Raw genomic sequence first — 23,202 nt, 5'->3', positions numbered from 1 at the left:
CCTGCCTCCTCCGTGCTGCTCCTTCCCGGGAGCTCGGTGCTGTAGCCCCGGGACCTGAGTGCAGGAGTGCGGTCAGCTGGTGCCGCCTGAGCCCGGAGACCCCTCTTAAGAGTTTTATATGACAAATATATACTATGTACTGAGACAAACATTTGACTAACTGACGCTAAATAATACCGTATGTACTTGTTCCGACTTACGTACAAATCCGACTTAAAGATGGACTCAGGAATGGAACTCGTACCTAACCCGGGGACTGCCTGTATTTTCTTTTACAAAGCTAAACGGGACAATCCATCAGCAATTCCATGAAGAGTCATCCTCTTGAATTCGACCTTGCAATTGTATCCTCCGAGAAACAGATCACATCTCTGCATCCTGCTGAACACCCTTCTCTGGATTGCAAAATGGACACTAGTGCTTGATGATCAGCAATGAGAGTAAACTCTCTTTGCATACAAGTATTGGTTGAAATGTTTTACACCCCAAACTAGATTCTGTCAATCTGTGCATAACTTTTTTTCTGCAGTGGAATGGGAATGTGATGCAAAGGCTACAGGGCATTCACTTCCATCACTCATAACATGTGACATGACTGTGCCTGTACTATAAGGTAAGGCATCACAGGCAGCTTCCCTGGATGATGTGGATCATAACGTATGAATGCAATGTTTGATGTAACTATTCTCTCTACCTTTTGGAAAGCCTCCTCACACTGTTTTGTCCATAGCCATTTCTTTTTGCTCTGTAGTAATGAGTTCAAGGAGTGGAGCATAGTTGGCAGGTTTGACAAGAACCTGTTATAGTAATTGACAAATCCTAAAAAGGACTGCAACAGTGACAAATCCTTTGACCTTGGGGCATCCACCTCTGCTTGAATTTTCTCAGCACACTTGTGTAATCCTTTTGCATCAATAGGGTGACCACAGGGATGCTTGGTTTAAGGAGTTGACACTTGTCATGTTGTATTCTGAGCCTATAATCTTATAATCTTTTAAAAATGCTCTTTTTAACATTGTCTTGAGGTTTTGGAGATGTTCTTGTTATCCTCTCCAGTAATAATGATGTAATCTAGGTAACACTGAGTGCTTGAGCAGCCTTGCAGCACCTGATCCATAGCTTTCTGCTGGAGTGCAGGTGCAGATACTACTTCAAAAATAAACCTTTATGTGAGTGTTTATGGTGAGAAACACCTTGGACTCTTCTTCCATCTCCATCTGTAGCTAGGCCTCAGCTACGTCTGCTTTGCTGAAATGTTTCCATCCAGAGAAATTTGCAAAGATATCCTCTATCCTGGGCAGAGGGTATTGGTCTACTTTTAATACTGGGTTGATGGTGATCTTAAAATCACTGTAGATTCTGACAGACCAATTTTTTTAGTTTACTGGGGCAACTGGCATTACCCATAGACTCCACTCAACCTTGGAAAGAATTTCTTCAGCCTCCATGTAATCTAGCTCACTGGCTATTTGATCATAGATGGCATATGGAACTGGATGGACTTTGTAAAACTTGGGTGTGGCATTTTCATTTAGCATTATTTTACGCTTGATATGTTTGAGTTTTCTTGTACCATTCTTTGTACACTGCTATAGCATCATCCAGTACCTTTCTTAATTGGCTTTCAGTTGATATCCAAATAGTGGATATATCTCCAATCATGTTGTAGTTGTCTCAGCCAATCACATCTCCACAATGCCGACCCTCCTGTTTTTACCACATACAAGCCCAATGTGGCTTGTTGGTTATTGTATTTTACTGTTACGAATGTCATTCCCACAGAGTTACCTTTTCTCAAGTGAAAGTTCTTAGTTGGATATCTGCAGGTTTCAATTCAGTATCTTTTAAATGCTGTTCAAACTCATTTTGTGGAATGACTGCAACAGCAGATTCAGTGTCCAATATTGCTTGCCTCTTGTCAGTTTTCACATTGTAACGCTCAGGGATACTCAGTCCTGTGTCACTTCCATCATTTTCTACTTTTTTTAATCAATGGCATGCAAATTGGTGCTCTTTTTGAAACAGCATCTTGATTTTTTTTTCCTGTGCAATCCATTTATTTTTGTCTGCCCAACATACTCTTTGTATGTGCCCTTCTTTATTGCATTCTCTGCAAGTTTTACCTTTAAATCTGCATTTGTGTGGTGTATGTGACCCCCTGCTACAACGGCACCATAATTTGTTGAGCCAGGCATGTTTTTGTTTAGATGCTGCAATTTTGTTGATGCTCACTTTCATTCCTAACTGTAACTCAATTGCGTCTCTGCCTGCTATTTCCATTGATACAGTGATTCAGTTAGGAGCCATTTTTGAATGCTTTCTTGTCAGATTCCACAAATTAAACGATCTCTTAGTAGTGCATCAATGAGCCCATCACTGAACTGCAATGCTCACTTATGAAACCAAAAGCATTCTGCAATCAATAATGGTTTTGGTTCTAAATGCTCCTGCATTATTGTCACAATATCAGCAAAGCTTATTTCAGTTGGTTTTGTTAGGGCAGTCAACCTTCTAAGAAGACTGTATGTTTTCCCACCTAGTACACTTAGCAAAACTGGTACTCATTTCTCATTTGCTATTCCCTCAATATACATCAGTCAATTATCTTTTGTGCAATCAAATGTGTCTGTCTTTTTGACATAGCCAGCTATTTCTTTTTTTTTAAATTTATGATTATTATCCCCTGGTACTCACTGTTTATTGACCCATGAATTCATCCATTATCTGCTTTTTTTTTGAAAACTCAACTGTTTCTGTCCCTTCCCAAAGAAGTATGTGCTGTGCCATTTTTTTCTCGTCAATTTCTCACTGCACTTTTTTTTAACTCTTGACATCTCACTGCACTTCAACTGGTAAGTAGTTGTCTTGGGTTCATTTAAAACTTCTCCATCACCAGTGTTATTTCTTTTGTAACCCCAAAACATAAAACTAATTGAAAAAATACACAAGAGTCCAGATTGCATGTATGCTAGTTTCATTTTACATTAGCAAGGTGAGAGGACCTGGATCCAGTTCGTCTGGTCTTTGGTCTCTGATGAATCATATGAAGGACTGGCGTGCCCTCTGGTGGATATTTCTGGGAAGAACACTAGGTTGATGAATTTTCTTCATCAAAGAGATTCTGCAGATGCTGGAAATCTTTAGCAACATACACAAAATGCTGGAGGAACTCAGCAGGTCAAGCAGTATCTGTGGAGGGGAGTATCTGTGGTGGAGTCAACATTTTGGTCCAAGACCCTTCATCAGGATTTTCTTCCCTAATCAGTTCAGTTGTTGATTGTCCATGAAGGGTGCCAGTGAGATATTAACTGCTTTCTTTTACAGACAGATTGACATGGATACCTGCATTCTATCAGATAACTGAATTCAATTTCTCAGTTCTGACATTCCATTTCGCAGATGATGAATTTGAAAATATTTATTTATTATCAATAAGACTTATACTTGTGATAGCTCCTTTCATGGCCTCAACTGCAGCCCACACAGGAGGAACAAATTAAGATTAGAAAATCAGAAATCAAAGAGTAAGTTAAATGTGCAGTAATTGGCACACACTAATTAACACTCAAAGGCATTACAAATCTAATCATGAAATCTTATTCATCCATTTGCAGCTATTTGTAGAAAGGCCTAGAGCAGATGTCTTGTCGATTAAGAATAAAATGTACCACTGATTGGAGATGGAAACATCGGTGAATGGAGATAAGTTTCCAGGTTTCAGATAAAAGAGGAGCATTGGATGCCTGGTTTAGACACAAGATATGTGTGATATGACACCTCAATGAATTATACCTCTGATCATTCAGTTGCATGGTCATGGCCCCAAGGTATGTTCAGGATCCTTTCTTTGAATAAGTTATAACTAGAATAGAAAATTCCACTCAGATTCCTCCTTTACTCAGGAAGTTAAACAGGTCACTTCAACTATTTGATTTAGGAAACAACAAACCAGGTTCTGCACAGAGCCTAATGCAGCCGTACACAAAGGTAGGTATTAGGACATACTCAAACAAGAGAAAATCTACAGATGCTGGAAATCTGAGCAGTACACACAAAATGCTGGAGGAATTCAGCAGGCCAAGCAGCATCTATGAAAAAAGGTACAGTTGACATTTTGGGCCAAAACTCTTTGGCTGGACTGGAGAAAAAATAGCTGAGGAGTAGATTTGAAAGGTGGGGGGAGGGGAAAGAGAAACGATAGGTGATAGGTGAAACTTGGAGGGGGAGGGATGAAGCAAAGAGCTAGGAAGTTGATTGATGAAAGAGACAGAAGGTCATGGAAGAAAGAAAAAGGTCGGGGGTGGGGTGGTGGCGGAGCATACCAGGGAGGTGATGGGAGGGCAAGGAGATAACATGAGAGGGAGACAAGGGGATGGAAAATGGTGAAGGGGGGGGAGGCATTACTGGAAGTTCGAGAAATCGATGTTCATGCCATCATGTTGGAGGCTACCCAAACAGAATATAAGGTGTTGATCCTCCAGCCTAAGTGTGGCCTTATCCCAACAGTGGAGGAGGCCATGGATGGACATACTGGAATAGGAATGGGAAGTGGAATTAAAATGGGTGGCCACTGGGAAATGGAATTAACACTCCCTATGTGACTCCCTAGTCCATTCGTCCCTCCCCACTGATCACCCTCCTGGCAATTATCTTTGCAAGTGGTACAAGTACTACACCTATCCCTACACCTCCTCTGTCACTACTATTCAGGGCCCCAAACAGTCCTTCCAGGTGAAACGACACTTCACCTGTTAGTCTGTTGGGGTCATATACTGTGTTTGGCGCTCCTGGTGTGCCCTCTTGTATATCGGTGAGACCCGACATAGATTGGGAGACCACTTCAGCGAGCATCTACGCTCCGTCCACAAGAACAAGTGGGATCTCCTAGTGGCCACCCATTTCAATTCCACTTCCCATTCCTATTCCAATATATGCCCATCTGTGGCCTCTTCCAATGTCGGGATAAGGCAACATTTAGGTTGGAGGAACAACACCTTATATTCCATTTAGGTAGTCTTCAACCTGATGGCATGAACATTGATTTCTCAAACTTTCATTAATACCTCCCCCCTTTCACTATTTCCTATCCACTTAACTTTCTCTCATGTTATCTCCCTCTCCGTCCATCACCTCCCTCTGGTGCACCTCCCACCCCCCTTGTTTCTTTCTTCCATGGCCTTTTGGCTCTTTCGTCAATCAATTTCCTAGCTTTTTGCCTCATGCCTCCCCTTCCAAGTTTCACCTATCACTTGGTGTTTCTCTCTCCCCTTTCCCCACGTTTTAAATGTACTCCTCAGCTTTTTATCTTCAGTCCTACCAAAGGGTTTCGGCCCGAGTCATTCACTGTACTATTTTCCATAGATATTGCCTGGTCTGTTGAGTTCCTCCAGCATTTTCTTGAGTTATTAGGACATACTCCTCCCTTTGGTTGCCCAGTTCTTCACGGAAAGTGAAGGAAAATACATTTCAGTGACCACTTTAGGTACATGGTACCTAATAAAGTGGCCACTGAGTGTATGTTCATGGTCCTCTGCTGCTGTAGCCCATCCACTTAAAGGTTCAATGTGTTGTGCATTCAGAGATGCTCTTCTGCATGCCACTGTTGTAATGCATGGTACTTGAATTACTGTTGCCTTCCTGTCAGCTTAAAGCAGTCTGGCCATTCTCCTCTGATCTCATTCTAACAAGACATTTTTGCCCACAGAACTGTTGCTCAGTGGATTTAGAAAAGATTTTGCACCATTCTCTATCAACTCTGGAGACTTTTGTATGTGAAAATTCTAGCAGATCAGTTTCTGAGACATTCAAACTGCCTTGTCTGGCACCAACAATCATTCCACAGTCAGTCACTTAAATCAGTGGTCCCCGACCACCGGGCCGCGGACTGGTGGTTGAGGACCATTGACTTAGATCACATTTCTTTCCCATTCTGATATTTGGTCTGAACATTTTGACCATGTCTGCTTGTTGTTATGCATTGACTTGCTGCCACAAGATTGCACTGAGGAGCAGGTAAACAGCTATACCAAATAAAGTGGTCACTGAGTGTATAACTCACATTACCATCATCACGGTGATCTTTAGTGTGCGGCTGATCAAGCTGTCTAAAGAGCCATGCAATGAAACACCAAGTGTGGGAGGGATGGGCCTGAATGTTCCATTCATTTAGACCAAGCTGTACCACCCTTCCCTCATGGAAAGCATCTGTAGATTATCACCTGTGACTACAACTCAGTATAGGAGTGGTCTGCACAGAATATTCATGAGGCCCCATAGGATGTAAAATCATAAGGGGCATAGTTAAAGCAAATGCACTTGGGTTTTTCCACAATTGGTGAATAAAGAACTAAAGGGCATTATGTGATTATGTGGAATTAGCTGCCAGAGGAAGTGGTTGAGGTAGGTACAATAATAGCTTTTAAAAGATATTTGGACAGGTACAAGGATTGTAAGGGGTTAGAAGGTTATGGGCCAAATGCTGACAAAAGGGATTGGGCTTGGATGGGACATTTTGGTTGGCATGGGCCAGTTGGGATGACGAGCCTGTTCCCATGCTCTATAAATGATGCCCCTCCCCCAAACTGTGTGCGTATCAAGTTCTGGAAAGGGATGCTATGGTCTTTGTTGAGTTTCAGTCTAAGTAGTTTCAAAACACAGGACTCTATGGAAACTGCACTCATTGAAAGACCGTTTTGCTGTTCCCAAGCTGGTTTATCTTCTAATGCACAAAGAGTTGTCTGCAATTGAAGGCAGCTGACTAGCAAATTCTAAGGTGACGCTGGACATGATAAGAGGATGCTCAGTGTGGCTACCACAAAGACCATGAAGTAGGTTCCTTCTACCACTGGATACCGTGAGCCAGCTTTGGCTCCTGTGTGTAAGCCGCTCAAATGTTTTGCTGGTGGAATGTGGGGGGAGGGGTTGAAATGTCAGCAATGAGTTAATAAATTGTAATTATTCTAAGTGAATGATATGCTTAGTACACAAAATGCCATGTCCTAATTGTATCATTTCCACCTGTATATTTATCTGTACCTCAATGTACTCGTGCATGTGACAATAAATTTGACTTGATTTTGTAGGTAAAGTGTATTTTTGGAATAAAAATAAATTTTTCAATAATGGAAAATGCAAGTACCTGTGTTCTTACAGAAGCTCTGCCATCACAGGAAGATCAAAGTAAAGCCACAGGCAGTGTTGATCACCAATCCACCGGACTCTCCTGCATGTGGATAATTATTCACCAGCCCTGCAGCAAGCAGTAAATGTGATCTGTGCTTACACCAAAACCCCTGTAATCCCAGTCTCAGGATCATTTACACACAATGCTTCCCCTGAGGCGAATTATCAAAATCCAGAGCCTTAGCCAGCATCAACAAAGCATAATAAAGTAGAATTTCATTACATTATTTTACAGTTGTATTCAAGAAAAAATATCTGAATTGGTCTAACCTCACTGCAACTTTAATCCCTACTCCACTCTCCTCACTCCAAAACCTCATTGCCCATGATCTGTAGCACTCATATACAGAACCAACTTTTCTTACATTCTCTGCTAACCCAATTTTTACTGTTGCTATCATTCCCAAACCAACTCTACACCAACCTGCCATGCCTGATCTCCAATCCCACTTAAGCAAATTAACCCAACCCCAGACACCCAACTCTCCAGTCCCAACACAACTGCTAAGTTCAGTTTTCATCCACAACTATACCCATTCTATCAATAACAACCAAACTGACTTTAAAGCCAAAATCCAACCCGCTTCCAACTTTCAAAGTGATCACAGCTCTGCCCAACCTCACCCTAGTCTCTACACTAGACCTACTCTAAGCTCCAGTTTCAATTAACATCCCTTCTAACCTGCAGTCCAATCACACTTCTAACCCTGAACCCAGCTCACCCACAAACCTGACCCAATACACCAGAATCTCCAAACACACAACACTCAGAGTCCCACAGATCTCATTTTCTGGAAATCCATGGGGCCCCAATGTAGACTGACTGACCCCACAAGAGCCCATGCTATGGAGAGCACCCTCAGTATGCCAAGAACAAACCAAGGTGGGACAGGGCCATCAGATTTTCATGATGTAGGCCAAGACCCTGGGTCCAATAACAAAAGGATAGGAGTCAATGATTCTTACAGTATGAGACAATATCGCCGGATCCAGAATGTCAGTGTACCCTAAGGTCCCTACAATGAAGTACAGTGCCCCCAGGTGCCTCCAGCATAAGACAGTGCCTCTGATCTCTGTATCTTTAGATTCTCATGTTGTTGGACAGTATCCCTAGATCTCACAACAATGGACAATACTCCAAGATCTCCACCATGAGGGGCAAGATACCCAGATCTACATGGTGAGGCCAGGCTTTAAATCCAGATGATGTGGGACAGAACTCCAGGTTCTCATGGACACGGAGTCACCTTCAGATCCCTGTGTACCACAGCATGACCGAGATCACCAAGGTTGGGACATAAACTCTCACTTCACAGAGCAATGGACAGGAACCCTGGAACTTAATAGTGTAAAGCAAGAACCTTCCTGGTGTCTTGGCTTTGCTCCAAAAAGTGAAGAAGCCTAAATCAGTGGGACTTGATAGTCTCTGTTTCTATTTCTATGCATACACTGAAAAGGAGATGGTGTAGGGTCTTAGACATCGTGCAGCCTAGATTGATAAAGCAGGAATGGAAAGAAGAGGGAATGATAAGGAAGGACAATGCATGAGATGGAAGCAAACACTCTGTGGAAGAGAGTGTGATAGAGGGGAAGGCATCACAGGATTACACATGATACAAAGGATAGTCAGGTTATATGTTGCTTGCATGCTGTTTCGGCTTCATCTGGGTTTTTAATACCTATTAGGTGTATAACTCAGTTGGGAGTTAAATTGGTTTTGGGAACTGGATTGAGTTTATTCAGGAATGGCTTGGTTTATTATTGTACCAAGATATAGTGAAAAGCATACTATTTATACACAGATCAAATCATTACACAGAGCATTGAGCTAGAATAAGATAAAACATTAACAATGCGGAATTAAGTATAAAAGTTACTGATAAAGTGCAGCAAAGAATCAAGTGCAAGATCATTACAAGGTAGATTGTGAGGCCAAGAATTTATCTTAGCATTCAAGAGTGTGATCTCTGTGGAAGAGAAGCCTAGTCATATATGCTTTCAGGCTTTTGTACCTTCTGTCTGACGGGAGAAGGGAGAAGAGAGAATGGAACTGAGTGGGATTGAGAATGACATAAAATATGATATTTGGTCAATGTTGGGGTGGTGTCAGATTGAGTGTGAGAATGAGGATAGGTAGGAAGTACAAGTGAAGTCAGGAATGGAGTCAGGTTGTATACAAACAAGAATGCAATAACAGAAGACATAAGAGCAAAAGTGAATCCATTGAGCTGGCTCCACCATTCAACATGGTCTCAACACTTTTATCCTGATTTTCCATAATCCTTAACTCCCTTGTAATCTAAGTGACTCCATATTGGATATATTCACAGCTCTTGCGTTACAGAATTCCAAAAATTCAGGACCCTCTGGGAGAAGAAATTCCACATCACCTTCAAGTGAAGTAGGTACCCCTTGTAATGTTCCCTAGTTCCAGATAACTTAACAAGGGAAACATCTCCTCAGTAGCCACCTTGTCAATCCCTATCAGAATCTGATGTTTCATTAAGATAACATCTCATTCTTTTAAACTCCAGTGTGCATGGACCCAGTCTGCTCAGCCTCTCCGGATACACCAACCCCTCCATCCCAGGCATCAATTTGGTGAATCTCCGCAGCTCCTACAGTGTAAGCACTTCCTTAAATATGGAGACCTAAACTCTATGCAGTGTTACAGGTGAGTCTTACTAACACCTAGTAAAGACACATAAACTTCCTTAGTTTTATACTCCGTGTCCCTTATAATAAAGACCAATGTTCCATTTACCTTCCCATAGCTTGCTGAATCTGCCTAATCTTTGGTGTTTTTATATAAGATCTCTGCAACAAAACATATAGTAGTCTTGATGCACGTTAATTATGATTTTGTCTTTCAATTTTCCTTACAAAATGGATAATCTTACATTTCATCATATTACTTACCCACTACCTGTTCACTTAATGCAAAACCATCCCTACTATTGAGCATATTTACATAGTTCAAACTTCAAAGTTTAAAGTAAAATTTATCAGAGTACGTACATGTCACCACATACAACCCTGAGATTCTTTTATCCTGTGGGCATACTTAGCAAATCTATGGAACAGTAACTGCAAACAGCATCAATAAACAACAAACTGTGCAAATGCAAATATAAATATATAGAAATAAATAATGAGTATGAAGTAACAAGATAAAGAGTCTTTAAAGTGAGACCATCAGTTGTGGGAACACCAGAAGAAGAATGAGTGTAGTTATCCCTTTTGTTCAAGAGCCTGTTGGTTGAGGGGTAGTAACTATTCTTGAACCTGTTGGTGTGAGTCCTGAGGCACTTGTACCTTCTGCTTGATGGCAGCATGGAGAAAAGGGCATGGCCTGGGTGGTGAGGATCTTTGATGATGAATGCTGCTTTTCTATGGCAACATTTCCTGTTGACGCGCTCTATGATTGGAAAGGTTTTACCTGTGATGTACTGGGCCAAATCCACTACCTTTGTAGGATTTTATGCTCAAAGGCATTGGTGTTCCGATACCAGGCCATAATGCAGCCAACCTGCACACTTCCCACACACACATCTATAGAAGTTTGCCACGGTTTTTGATGACATCCGAATCTCCACAGACTCCTGAGGAAGTAGAGGTGCTGAGTGATTTGTTTGCAATTATATTTATACGATGGGTCCAGGACAGATACTCTGAGATAATGACACCCGGGAATTTAAAGTTACTGACCTTCTTCACCTTTGATCCTCCAATGAGTACTGGCTCATTGACCTCTGGTTCCCTCTCCTGAAGTTTACAATCAGAGTGCTATCACAAGAAAGTAGCATAAGAGACCACCATCATGCTCTCTTCTCACTACTACCATTGGGTAGGAGGTACAGGAGCATTAGGTTCTACACCATCATTTTCAGGAACAGTTATTGCCCTACAAGCATCTGGCTCCTGAACTGGCATGGACAACTTCACTCACCACAACTTTGAACTGATTACATAACATACAGGCTCACTTTCAAGGACTCTACAACTCATTCTCAGTATTATTTATATTTTTATTTACAAAATTTGTCTCCTTTTACACATTAGTTACTTGTTAGTCTTTGTTTAGATATAGTTTTTCATAAAGTCTACTGTATTCTTTATTTTTCTGTAAATGCCTGCAAGAAAATGAATTTCAAGATAGCACATGGTAGCATGTACCTACTTTGATAATAAATTTACTTTGACTTTCACAACTTGCTAATCCACCTGCATTTGTGCCTGGTCATGTGGATTTGAGTTTGGTATACAGCTGAGTTATGATCAATATGATAGTAATGCCATCTGTTAGGATCAAGGATGAAATCAGCAATGCAATAGGTTCTTCAGTTCCCACGTTTTACTACTCCTTAAAAAATGCTCTTCATATTAAGACTCTTCTCTTGCTACAGTGAGTTCTTTCCTAAGGATCCTGGAAAGTATCTCGATTTTTCTGTTTCCTTTAACTTGATGAACCAATCCAATATTTATCTGTTCATCTCATTAATGTTATTCACCTCATTCTTACCCACTTAAGGATTCTTATAATATAGTTCTCTTTGGTAAGACAAAAATATTTATTGATATATTTTGATATTTTCCCTTCTGCTTCATTATTCCTTATTTCATTCTCTCTCTTATTTCCTGATAGGTCCTTTTCATTTTTTGCCATGAATGGCAATGAGATATGCACAAAAAAAGTATAATCATCAAGATATCTCTCCTGCCAATCCAGTTATGTTAGCTGGATTTATTCAACAAGCAGAAGCTTTCTTTAAACAGCAGAGGGTAACCTGTCAATCATTTTCTAGTCAGGGGTAAAACTCACATAGCTATAATTTTGACTTCAGGTTTTGACATGCATCAGGATCACTTTTTTTCCCACTTGATGAGTATCATAATTGTATGAGCCAGAGAATGGATAACAGATATACCTGTCCCTTGAACAGAAGTCTAACCCTTCTCAGAGAATTGAAGCCTAATAATCTTAATTTTAAGCACCAGAAAAGCATCTGTGAAATTTCATTTGTCATTCCCTTAAAATCAGGTTTCTCAGAGTAAACCTGACACATGTACATTATAATGGGAAAACAAGCCTGGGGAAGATGATCAAGATGGGAGAAAGGAAAAAGATGTGCACTTATAACAAATCTTTCTCATCCATCTTGGAACTTCCCATATATTTTTACCATGCTGTCAATGTTATAGCACAGCAAAGGTGAGTTGTTTTTTTTTGCCCATTCAGTCTCCTAAAATCATTAATGACTGGATAAGCTGTCCAAGAATATTGTTCAGGAGAAGAATAATGGACAGGGCTGAAAGTGTGACTCTTCTACTTCAAAGTGAAGCCACAGGACCATTTATGTGACCTAAGTAATCAGACTGTGCCTCTTCAGAAAGACAGCACCTTCAAAAGCACACGATCCCTCAGTGGCAGCTCTGTGCCATAGTGGTTAGCACTATAGTCTCACAACTCCAGGGACATGGGTTCAATCCTGCCCTCAGCTGCGGAGTGTCTAAAGTCTGAACATGTTCTACATGGCAGTGTGGGTGTCCATAGCCCAAAGATTAAGTCACTGCTGTAAATTATCCTTCGGTGTAGATAAAGTCACACAGAAAACGAAAGGAAGATTGAGGTGCAGGATTCATGGAAATGAGGAATGAGGTTGGGAGGAATGAGATTGTTCTGACTGAAACTGGCATAGAGCTGACAATCTGAATGGCCTCTTTAATTCCAATTGGAATCTTTTTGCCTAGGTTACAGTGCTCAAACTTCTAGAGTGGGATTTGAACCCATGACCTTCTGACCCTACTGTCAAATGAATCATTGAGTCATAGTCCTAGAGATTCAGCATGACATCAGATCCTTCTGCCCATTGAGTCTGTTCTGAACATTAACCACACCCCTTACACTCTCTCTATATTAATCTCACTTTCTCATCAACATCCCTTCAGGTACTAGCACTTACCTATGCTTAGGAGTAGTTTACAGTGGCAAGTTAATTATTGACTCCCTAGTCTTTGGAATGGGATGGAAACTAGAACTTCCAAAGGAAATGTACATGGTTGCAGAGTGAACATACAAAGTCCTCATTGAAAGCACCCTAGGTCAGGATTGAACCTGTGTCTTTGGTGAGGGAGACAGTGCTTCCACTTTCTGGCAGGTACATGTCTATGAGCAATGATTCTATTTGAAATCAGTTTGGAGAGCCTTTGAACCCAAGCTGAAGAAGCCACCACTGTGGTATTCCAACAGGTGGTTAACATAGCCATAGAGCAAAACAGCATGTAAACAGACACTTTGGCCCAACCAGTTCATTCTGACCACATAGTCTACCCAGATGGTCCCAATTTCCTGCATTCAGACCATATCCCTCGAAGCCCTACTTTTCCATGGACTTACCCAAGTGCTTACCCAAATGACACTATTGCACTTACCTTGACCATTGCCCCTTGCAGCTCATTCCACGTACTCACCAGCCATACACTCACAGCAGGAGGCAACTTAAGAGATTTGCTTTGCTACTGTAACGCCATCAAAGCCAGGCACTGGATGTGGGACATTCTGATTCTGTACCATTGTAAATGGCCAGAGGGAGATGATAAATAAATGTTCACGTTAAATGATCCTTGCTGAAATTATTCATTTCCAATTTAGAAAAGGTTGGTTCATAGACTATTGGGCTGCTCGGTAGCGTAACAGCGCATCACTTTACTGCACCAGCAATCACCAATCTGGGCTCAATTCCTGATGCTGTCTATGAAGAATTTGTATATTCTCTCCATGCATTTTCTCTCTCTCACATTCCACAAGTGTATGGGCATGAGTCATGTTAGTGAGTCATGGGCATGCAAAGTTGGTGATGGAAGCATGACTACACCTGCAGGCTGTCTCCAGCATAATCCTTGACTGTGTAGGTCATCAACTCAAAATGGTGCATTTCATTGTATGTACATAAAAAGGTAAGAAATAGGAGCAAGAGTAGGCTATCTGGCCCATTGATCCTGCTCTGCCGTTCAATAAGATCATGGCTGATCTGGCCATGGACTCCTCTCCATCTATCTGCCTTTTCCCCATAACCCTTAATTCCTCTACTATGTGTGTTTTGATGTACAGGTGATAAATAAAAAGATAATCTTTAGATGATGGTGATGTTCTCAGGGATGGAACCCTTGCATAACCTGGAAACTACCTGTATACAGATATAGTCTATGCAAGGAAGGATTCACTTGTGATGGAGGGAACACTACAAAGCTTTATCAGATTGATTCCAGGGATAGCAATTAGTATGTGAAGGATGTTCTCTGAGTTCTGTAGCTTCCTCTCGCATTCACAAAAAAAACGTGCACTGGTCGATTCATTGGTTACTCTAAAATTACCCCTTGCACTGATGGCTGGTAGAATTGGAGGGTGAAATGGCATGTGAGGGAGAATAGATTACAGGGAATCAGGTGATAGAAGGGGGTTGATTGGAGAACAAGATGTGGTATGGAAATAAAGATCTGTATTAGAATCATACTGATACTGATCTGTATCAGTGGAAGGCGGCCAGTAAAAGAGTGGAGCTTTGCGGCTTTGACTCGGGGAGTGGCCTTGTTGAGGGAAGTGCCTTGTAAGGAAAGTGCGAGTCTTTGGCTCGAGAGCCTTTGGCGAGGAGGCTGAGGGAGGAGACTACACCACAGTTGGAGAGGGTGAGAGGTGGTGAAGAGATGACAGGTAAACTGATTCAGTGTGATGCTTGCCTGATGTGGGAAATCAGGGAAACTGATAGTGCCTCCAGCTGCTACAACTGTGATAAGTGTGTCCAGGTTCAGCTCCTGAAGGACTGTGTTGGGGTACTGGAGAGGCAACTGGATGACCTCAGGTTCATCTGGGAAAACGAGTGTTTTCTGGACAGGACCTACAGTGAGATCATTACACCGAAGATACCAGAGGAGAGAACGGGGGCGACGACTAGGAAGGGATGGATGCTTGAAGTACAGAAGACCCTGGGGAATGTGCCACTTGAAAACAGGCTCACCCTCTTGGAAGCTGTCAGGACAGAAGACACTGCCAGTCTTTAAGGGGGACAGGTCTGCGAGTCCAAAATTGGCACTGAAACAAAGCTGAAGAGACAGACGACAGGCAGAGCCGTGGTAATAGGGGACTCCATAGTGAGAGGTACAGAAAGGGGTTTCTGCAGCAACAGGCGGGATTTAAGGATGGTGTGTTGCCTCCCTGCAGCCAGGATCCAGGACGTCACGGACTGATTGCAGAACATCCTCAAGGGTGAAGGTGAACAACTGGAGGTGGTAGTGCATGTCAGCACAAGTGACATTGGGAAGAAGAGGAAAGAAATTCCGCAGCGTGACTTCAGAGAACTCAGAAGAAGGCTGAAAAACAGGACCTCCAGGGTGGTTATTTCCGGTTTGCTTCCAGTTCCTCGTGCTGGTGAGGGCAGAAACAGGGAGATATGAGATCTCAATGTGTGGCAGAGGAGCTGGTGCGACAAGCAGGGTTTCAGATTCTTAGACCACTGGGATCTGTTTTGGGGTAAGGATGAATTGTACAAAAGGGACGGGTTGCACCTTAACAGGCGGGGGACCAGCATTCTGGCAGGTAGGTTTGCCACTGCTACACGGGTGTGTTTAAACTAATAAGTGGGGGGGGAGGAGACGAACTGGAAATATAAGGATGGAGTTAAAGGGAAAGAGAGAATAAGAAAAGTTAAGAAAGACAACAGAATTGACAGGGCAGAAAGCTCAGGAAGGGATCAGAGAGTATGACCAAGTGCAATAGGGACCGATGTGAAAAGTGAGCGGAGTAATGGATTAAAAGTATTATATGTGAATGCACAAAGTATGAGAAATAAAGTGGATGAGCTTGAGGCTCAGTTGGAAATTGGCAAGTATTATGTTGTAGGAATAACAGAGACATGGCTGCAAGAGGACCAGGGCTGGGAAATGAATATTCAAGGCCATACATCCTATCGAAAGGACAGACAGGTGGGCAGAGGGGGTGGGGTGGCTCTGCTGGTGAGGAATGAAATTCAGACCCTTGCGAGGGGTGACATAGAATCAGGAGATGTAGAGACAGTATGGATAGAACTGAGAAATTGTAAGGGCAAAAAGACCCTAATGGGAGTTATCTACAGGCCCCCAAATAGTAGCCTGGATATAGGGTGCAAGTTGAATCAAGAGCTAAAATTAGCATGTCACAAAGGTAATACTACGGTTGTAATGGGGGATTTCAACATGCAGGTAGACTGGGAAAATCAGGTTGGTACTGGACCCCAAGAAAGGGAGTTTGTGGAGTGCCTCCGAGATGGATTCTTAGAGCAGCTTGTACTGGAGCCTACCAGGGAGAAGGCAATTCTGGATCTAGTATTGTGTAATGAACTGGATTTGATAAGGGAACTCAAGGTAAAGGAGCCATTAGGATGTAGTGACCATAATATGATAAGTTTTAATCTACAATTTTGAGAGGGAGAAGGGAAAATCGGATGTGTCAGTATTACAATTGAACAAAGGGAACTATGGAGCCATGAGGGAGGAACTAACCAAAGTTGACTGGAAGGATACCCTCCCAGGGATGACAGTGGAACAACAATGGCAGGTATTTCTGGGAATAATTCAGAAGGTGCAGGATCAGTTCATTCCAAAGAGGAAGAAAGATTCTAAGGGGAGTAGGGGGCGACTGTGGCTGACAAGGGAAGTCAAGAACAGTATAAAAATAAAAGAGAAGTATAACATAACAAAGATGAGCGGAAAGCCAGAGGACTGAGAAACTTTTAAAGAGCAACAGAAGATTACTAAAAAGGCAATACGGGGAGAAAAGATGAGGTACCAAGGTAAGCTAGCCAAGAATATAAAGGAGGATAGTAAAAGCTTCTTTAGGTATGTGAAGAGGAAAAAATTAGTTAAGACCAAGTTGGGCCCTTGAAGGCAGAAACGGGTGAATTTATTATGGGGAACAAGGAAATGGCAGAGGAGTTGAACAGGTACTTTGGATCTGTCTTCACTAGGGAGGACACAGACAATCTCCCAGATGTAATAGTGGCCAGAGGACCTAGGGTAACAGAGGAACTGAAGGAAATTCACATTAGGCAGAAAATGGTGTTGGGTAGACTGATGGGACTGAAGGCCGATAAATCCCCAGGACCTGATGGTCTGCATCCCAGGGCACTTAAGGAGGTGGCTCTAGAAATTGTGGATGCATTGGTAATCATTTTCCAATGTTCTATAGATTCAGGATCAGTTTCTGAGGATTGGAAGATAGCTAATGTTATCCCACTTTTTAAGAAAGGAGGGAGAGAGAAAACAGGGAATTATAGACCAATTAGCCTGACATCAGTGGTGGGGAATATGCTGGAGTCAATTATAAAAGATGTAATAACGGCACATTTGGGTAGCAGTAACAGGATTGGTCCCAGTCAGCATGGATTTACGAAGGGGAAATCATGCTTGACTAATCATCTGAAATTTTTTGAGGATGTAACTATGAAAATGGACAAGGGAAAGCCAGTGGATGTAGTGTACCTGGACTTTCAGAAAGCCTTTGATAAGGTCCCACATAGGAGATTAGTGGGCAAAATTAAAGCACATGGTATTGGGGGTAGGGTACTCCCATGGATAGCAAATTGGTTGGCAGACAGGAAACAAAGAGTAGGGATTAACGGGTCCTTTTCAGAATGGCAGGCAGTGACTAGTGGGGTACCGCAAGGCTCGGTGCTGGGACCGCAGCTATTTACAATGTACATTAATGATTTAGATGAAGGGATTAAAAGTAACATTAGCAAATTTGCAGATGACACAAAGCTGGTAGTAGTGTGAAATATGAGGAGGTTGTTAGGAGAATGCAGGGTGACTTGGACAGGTTGGGTGAGTGGGCAGATGCATGGCAGATGCAGTTTAATGTGGATAATTGTGAGGTTATCCACTTTGGTGGCAAGAACAGGAAGGCAGATTACTATCTGAATGGTGTCAAGTTAGAAAAAGGGGAAGTACAACGAGATCTAGGTGTTCTTGTTCATCAGTCACTGAAAGTAAGCATGCAGGTACAGCAGGCAGTGAAGAAAGCTAATGGCATGTTGGCCTTCATAACAAGGGGAGTTGAGTATAGGAGCAAAGAGGTCCTTCTGCAGTTGTACAGGGCCCTGGTGAGACCACACCTGGAGTATTGTGTTCAGTTTTGGTCTCCAAATTTGAGGAAGGACATTCTTGCTATTGAGGGAGTGCAGCATAGGTTCACGAGGTTAATTCCCGGGATGGCGGGACTGTCATATGTTGAAAGATTGGAGCGACTGGGCTTGTATACACTGGAATTTAGAAGGATGAGAGGGGAGCTGATTGAAACATAAAAGATTATTAAGGGATTGGACAAGCTAGAGGCAGGAAAAATGTTTCAGATGTTGGGGGAGTCCAGAACCAGAGGTCGCAGTTTAAGAATAAGGGGTAGGCCATTTAGAACAGAGTTGAGGAAAAACTTTTTCACCCAGAGAGTTGTGGATCTATGAAATGCTTTGCCTCAGAAGGCAGTGGAGGCCAATTCTCTGGATGCTTTCAAGAAAGAGTTAGATAGAGCTCTTAAAGATAGTGGAGTCAAGGGATATGGGGAGAAGGCAGGAACGGGGGTACTGATTGTGGATGATCAGCCATGATCACATTGAATGGTGGTGCTGGCTCAAAGGGCCGAATGGCCTACTCCTGTACCTATTGTCTATTGTCATATTTATTATCACAGACTTATATGTGAAATTTGTTGATTTGAAGTAGCAGTACAGTGCAAAGATATACAATTATCACAAATATAAATAAATTGTGCTTAAAAATCAAATGATGAGGTAATGTTAATGAGTTCATGGACTATTCAGAAATCTGATGGTGGAGGTTAAGAATCTGTTCTTAAAACATTGAGCGTGGGTCTTCATGCTCCTGTACCTCCTCTCCCATGGTAGTAATAAGAATAAAGAATGTCTTGGATGGTGAGGATCTTTAATAATGGATGCCACCTTGAGGTGTTGTTGATGGTGGGGACTTGTGATGAAGCTGACTGAATTTACAATTGTCTACAGTCTCTTGTGATCCTGTACATTGGAGGCTCCATACAAGATTGTGATGCAACCAATCTAAATCGTAGATGATTGGAGATTCAAAAATTAATTTATTGTGTTTATCGCTGTATGAGAGGAGGTTGGGATTAAATAAGGCTTGTAGCACTACTGGGTGGAGTTTGTGCAAGGCACAGATTGTGATGGAAGCTAAAGTAGCAAAGGTATGGATATGAGTTACTCTACTGTAGGTGTGTGGGAGAGATGAGATGATATGGCTATATAAATTGGCAATGGATGGAATGTGTGGCCTACAATTCATGGTCAAACACAGCACTGAAGCTGCCCATTGTGCTGAGGCTGAAGAGTAGGAGGATGAGTGGAATGAAGCAAGAATTGAAAGAAATTGAAAGAGAGGGAAAGCAGCTTGAAGGGTTGGAAAAAAGTGTGTTATTTCTTCAGCAGTTTGATCAGGGCACGACTGCGCAAGCGCGTGCACATCAGCCAGTGAGAATAGCGAGAAGAGTTTAAAGGGAGACAGTTATTTCTTCAGTGGTTTGATCAGGGCATGACTGCGCAAGTGCGTGGACATCAGCTAGTGAGAACAGCGAGAAGAGTTTAAAAGGAGACACCTTATAGAGCAGGCGTCAGAGTAGAAAGGCTGTGGCTCAATGAGGCTTTGGCAATAATGGGTCGAGGTGAGCTAGGTTGCCTGTGTGGAATACGGACAGGAAGAATGTGTGTGAGGCCGATGTTCTGTGCTTGGTGTCAGATGTGGGAAGTCCGGGAGACTCCCAGCCTTCCGGACGGCCACATCTGCACCCGGTGTGTCGAGCTGCAGCTCCTTAGGGATTGTGTTAGGGAACTGGAGATGTAGTTTGATGACCTTCATCCAGTCAGGGAAAGTGAGGAGGTGATAGAGAGGAGCTATATGCAGGTAGTTATACCAGGGCCTGGGGAGACGGATAAGTGGGTAACAGTCAGGAGAGGGAAGGGCAGGAGTCAGATGCTAGAGAGCACCCCTGTGGCTGTACCCCTTGACAATAAGTACTCATGCTTGAGTACTGTTGGGGGGGGGGAACAGCTTAACTGGGGGAAGCAACAGTGGCTGCACCTCTAGCACAGAGTCCGGCCCTGTGGCTCAGAAGGGTAGGACAAGGAAGAGAATGGCAGCAGCGATAGGGGACTCTATAGTTAGGGGGTCAGACAGGTGATTATGTGGACACAGGAAAGAAGCACGGATGGTAGTTTGCCTCCCAGGTGCCAGGGTCCAGGATGTTTCTGATCGTGCCCGTGATATCTTGAAGTGGGAAGGAGAACAGCCAGAGGTTGTGGTACCTATTGGTACCAACAACATAGGCAGGAAAAGGGAAGAGGTCCTGAAAGCAGACTACAGGGAGTTAGGAAGGAAGCTGAGAAGCAGGACAACCAAGGTATATAGGAATACTATGAGGGATTGGTGCAGGGGTCTGGGATTCAGATTTCTGGATCATTGGGACCTCTTTTGGGGCAGGAGTGACCTATACAAAAAGGACAGGTTGCACTTGAACCCCAGGGGGACCAATATCCTGGCGGGGAGGTTTGCTGAGGGTACTGGGGAGAGTTTAAACTCGGATTGCTGGGCGGTTGGAAGCAAACTGAAGAGATGGAGGAAGAGGCGGTTGGCTCACAAATAGAAAAAGCTTGAAGACAGTGCGAGAGGGAAACTAGGCAGGTGATAGAGAAGGGACACGCTCAGACTGATGGTTTGAGATGTGTCTATTTTAATGCAAGGAGTATTATGAAAAAGCGGATGAGCTTAGAGAGTGGTTCAGTACCTGGAGCTATGATGTTGTGGCCATAACAGAGACTTGGATGGCTTAGGGGCAGGAATGGTTACTTCGGGTGCCAGGCTTTAGATGTTTCAGAAAGGCCAGGGAGGGAGGCAAAAGAGCTATGGGTGTGGCACTGTTGATCAGAGATAGTGTCATGGCTGCAGAAAACTAGAAAGACATGGAGGGATTGTCTACAGAGTCTCTTTGGGTGGAGTCAGGAATGGGAAGGGGTCAATAACTCTACTTTTTTTATAGACCACCCAATAGTAACAGGGACATCAAGGAACAGATAGGGAGACAGATTCTGGAAAGGAATAATAATTACAGGGTTGTTGTGGTGAGAGATTTTAATTTCCCTGGTTTCGATTGGCAGTCCCTAGAGCAAGGGGTTTAGATGGGGTGGAGTTTGTTAGGTGTGTTCAAGAAGGTTTCTTGACACAATATGTAGATAAGCTTACAAGAGGAGAGGCTGTACTTGATCTGGTATTGGGAAATGAACCTAGTCAGGTGTCAGACCTCTCAGTGGAAAAACATTTTGGAGATAGTGATCACAATTCTATCTCCTTTACCATAGCATTGGAGAGGGATAGGGGCAGACAAATTAGGAAAACGTTTAATTGGAGGAAGGGGAAATATGAGGCTATCAGGTAAGAATTTGGAAGCATAAATTGGGAACAGATGTTCTCAGGGAAATGTATGGAAGAAATGTGGCTAATATTCAGGGGATATTTGTGTGGAGTTCTGCATAGGTACATTCCAGTGAGACAGGGAAAGGATGATAAGGAACTGTGGTGTACAAAACCTGTTGTAAATCTAGCCAAGAAGAAGAGCTTACAAAAGGTTAAAAAACAGGTAATGATAGAGGTCTAGAAGATCATATGGCTAGCAAGAAGGAGCTTAAGAAAGAAATTAGGAGAGCCAGAAGGGGCCATGGGAAGGCCTTGGCAGACAGGATTAAAGAAAACCCCAAGGCATTCTACAAGTATGTGAAGAGCAAGAGGATAAAACGTGAGCGAATAGGACCAATCAAGTGTGACAATGGAAAAGTGTGTATGGAATCAGAGAAGATAGCAGAAGTACTTAGCTTCAGTATTTACTACAGAAAAAGATATTGGCAATTGTAGGGATGACTTACAGCAGACTGAAAAGCTTGAGCATGTAGGTATTAAGAAAGAGGATTTGCTGGAGCTTTTGGAAATCATCAAGTTGGATAAGTCACTGGGACTGGACAAGATGTACCCCAGGCTACTGTGGGAGGCGAGGGATGAGATTGCTGAGCCTCTGGTGATGGTCTTTGCATCATCAATGGGGATGGGAGAGGTTCCAGAGGATTGGAGGGTTGTGAATGCTGTTCCATTGTTCAAGAAAGGGAGTAGAGATAGCCCAGGAAATTATAGACCAGTGAGTCTTACTTCAGTGGTTGGCAAGTTCGTGGAGAAGATCCTGAGAGGCAGGATTTATGAACATTTGGAGAGTTATAATATGATTAGAAATAGTCAGCATGGCTTTGTCAAGGGCTGGTCGTGCCTCATGAGCCTGATTGAATTTTTTGAGGATGTGACTAAACACATTGATGATGGTAAAGCAGTAGATGTATTTATATATGGATTTCAGCAAGGCATTTGATAAGGTACCCCATGCAAGGCTTATTGAGAATGGAGGTCAGTCACCAGTGGTGTGCCTCAGGGATCTGTTCTGGGACCCCTACTCTTCGTGATTTTTAGAAATGACCTGGATGAGGAAATGGAGGGATGGGTTAGTAAATTTGCTGATGACACAAAGGTTGGAGCTGTTGTGGATAGTGTGGAGGGCTGTCAGATGTTACAGCGGGACATTGATACGATGCAAAACTGGGCTGAGAAGTGGCAGATGGAGTTCAACCCAGGTAAGTGTGAGGTGGTTCATTTTGGTAGGTCAAATATGATGACAGAATATAGTATTAATGGTAAAACTCTTGGCAGTGTGGAGGATCAGAGGGATCTTGGGGTCTGAGTCCATAGGACACTCAAAGCTGCTGCGCAGGTTGACTCTGTGGTTAAGAAAGCATATGGTGCATTGGTCTAATCAATCGTGGGATTGAGCTTAGGAGCCGAGAGGTAATGTTGCAGCTATGTAGGACCCTGGTCAGACCCCACTTGGAGTATTGTGCTCAGTTCTGGTCGCCTCACTATAGGAAGGATGTG

The 23,202-nt window shown here is 42.8% G+C and overlaps 1 protein-coding gene across 1 annotated transcript in view; it reads right to left on the bottom strand.

Moving 5' to 3' along the window:
- LOC140731043 (uncharacterized) overlaps positions 1–23,202 on the bottom strand; it is a 35,701-nt gene that overhangs the window by 7,007 nt on the left and 5,492 nt on the right. The gene's annotated exons all lie outside the window — the stretch shown is intronic.

This window comes from Hemitrygon akajei, chromosome 7 (genome assembly GCF_048418815.1).
Source record: "Hemitrygon akajei chromosome 7, sHemAka1.3, whole genome shotgun sequence".
Lineage (NCBI taxonomy): Eukaryota > Metazoa > Chordata > Chondrichthyes > Myliobatiformes > Dasyatidae > Hemitrygon > Hemitrygon akajei.
This window is presented reverse-complemented; position numbering and strand designations above follow the sequence as displayed.